Source organism: Gossypium hirsutum, chromosome A12, assembly GCF_007990345.1.
Source record: "Gossypium hirsutum isolate 1008001.06 chromosome A12, Gossypium_hirsutum_v2.1, whole genome shotgun sequence".
NCBI classification, from domain to species: Eukaryota; Viridiplantae; Streptophyta; class Magnoliopsida; order Malvales; family Malvaceae; genus Gossypium; species Gossypium hirsutum.
Window position 1 is genome coordinate 70,166,915 of NC_053435.1, and position 2,399 is coordinate 70,169,313.

The following is a 2,399-nucleotide window of genomic DNA, read 5'->3' on the forward strand; positions in this document are numbered from 1 at the left end:
TTCTACCATCAAACATCAAAATACATGCATATCATTCATGGGTAAAATTTTAAACATAAACCCTATGTAACACCCCTTACCCGTATCCGAGGCCGGGCTAAGGTACGAGGCGTTACCAGACAAACATACAAACATTAAACTAAAATACAAGCCATAAAATTTTATTCATATTTCAAAGCATTCATTCTCTTATACATAGTCCCTTATTTGAGTCTACGAAGCCCAAAACATACTTTAGAAAGGGTTTGGGACTAAACCGAGAACTTACGAAAATCTTGGAAATTTCATGCTTTAAGGCTCCACACGCCCGTGTCCCAAAATCGTGTTCCATACACGGCTGAGACACATGGTTGTGTCTCTGCCTGTGTGGAATATACCTAGGCTATTTTCCAAGCTTTGGTCAACCTTGATCTCTTACACACTTATACAAAATCAAAAGCATATAACATGGTATTCATTTAATGATTAAACATCCTCAATTAAACCACAAACATAGCATTTGTATGTCATCATACGTGTCTCTCATACTCATTTTACCTTGTTTATTATAGTACCACTTATACATTTATACCAAGATTATCATCTTACCAAATATCTTCAGCTTAATCATCAAGCATTCATATTTAAAGCTAGATCATATATTTATAAAATACCACGATTCAGATGCGCAGAATAACATGTTTGCCTGAAACATTTCAATTCAATTCCATACCCAACAAGCATTACATTGAGACTAGTCATATATATATATACACATGTCATGATACATAACATTCTCTTTTTGTTTTCTTATAAACACATATCATTTATTTCATCATATCAATATTTCATATACCATAGTTTCCATGTATTCCACATATATTTATTTTCCTCCTCCTCCTCTCCATTCCACATCCTTAATGTATATAGCATTCTTGTAAGTACGATTTCACAATTTACCAATAAATGTTCACATCAAACTGTCCACACGAGTCATAGTCACTTAATTATTTATAATTCGATCTGCAGAGCTCCAAATTAAGATCCGTAAATTTCCCTTAAAACTAGACTCACATATATTTCCTCCATAAAATTTTCATAATTTTTGGTTTAGCCAATTAGTACAGTTTATTCATTAAAATTTCCCCTATTTCACTTTCTGGCAGTTCTGACCTCTCTTCACTAAAAAAAATTATCTCACAATACAGAACTCGGATAATGTTTTTGTTGATTTATCTTGAAAATAGACTCATTATGGATTTTAAAAATATAATTTTGAGCCTATAATTATTTTTCTCCAAATTTTTGTGATTTTCCAAAGTCAGAACAGGGGATCACGTAATCATTTTGAATTAGTCTCACGAAAACATATATCTCCCAAAATATAGAACTCCTTTGCTTTTTATGTTTCTTTTATATGAAAATAGACTCATTAAGCTTTAATATGATATCTCATTAAGTCTCTGATTCAATTTATACTATTTTTGGTTATTTTTCAAAATCACGTCACTGCTACTGTCCAAAACAGTTTTATTGCTAATTCACTCTTTCACACTTTCTTTGTATTAACCTCATTTTAACATACATATCACAAATCATTTTCACCACATTTCATACATCACAAGTATAGGCCCATGATCACAAGGTCACCATAAAATCATCCTCATGTATAACTTACTTGTTTATAACCTTACCACATCCTGGTCACTTAATGAACACATCATTCACATAACCAAGTTCCTGCACTTATTCATCACAAAACTCACAAAGCAATACATAGAGAGTCTCCCGTTGAACACTTCGGATCAATCCTCGATACTTGGTGGTTTCAGCACATAGCTCCACCCATCATATAGTTCGGCTCTCTTGTACACATGGTGAGCACTTAGTACCACCCATGTGACCTAGCCAGTTTATCTCGTAGCTCTCTTGTCTACATAGTGTCCTTCACTTGGAACCACGCATGCGACCTAGCTACATATATCCCGTAGCTCTCTTGTCTACATGGTGTACACATAGTATCACCCATGCGACCTAGCTACATCATAATGTCTTGTAGCTCTCTTGTACACATGATGTGCACTCAGCACTATACATGTGACCTAGCTACATACCATCTGTATCATCCAATCTTTCCGAAGGTTCAACCGGGATTTCTCTCTCTTTTCCAACAATTTCACCAATCAAGTAATTATCCACAAACATATTTCCAATATTTTTATAAAATATCATAATACAAGTAATAGTGATGTATTACTTACATATAAACTTACATCTCATTTAATATCAACGCAATAACATTAAATTACACATTGTCTTATTAAAAATCATATGAACTTACAATTTCCCATAATATCCATAATCATAGAAATCACATTTATGTATGATAATTCAATGCACTTCATGTACCATAGACATAT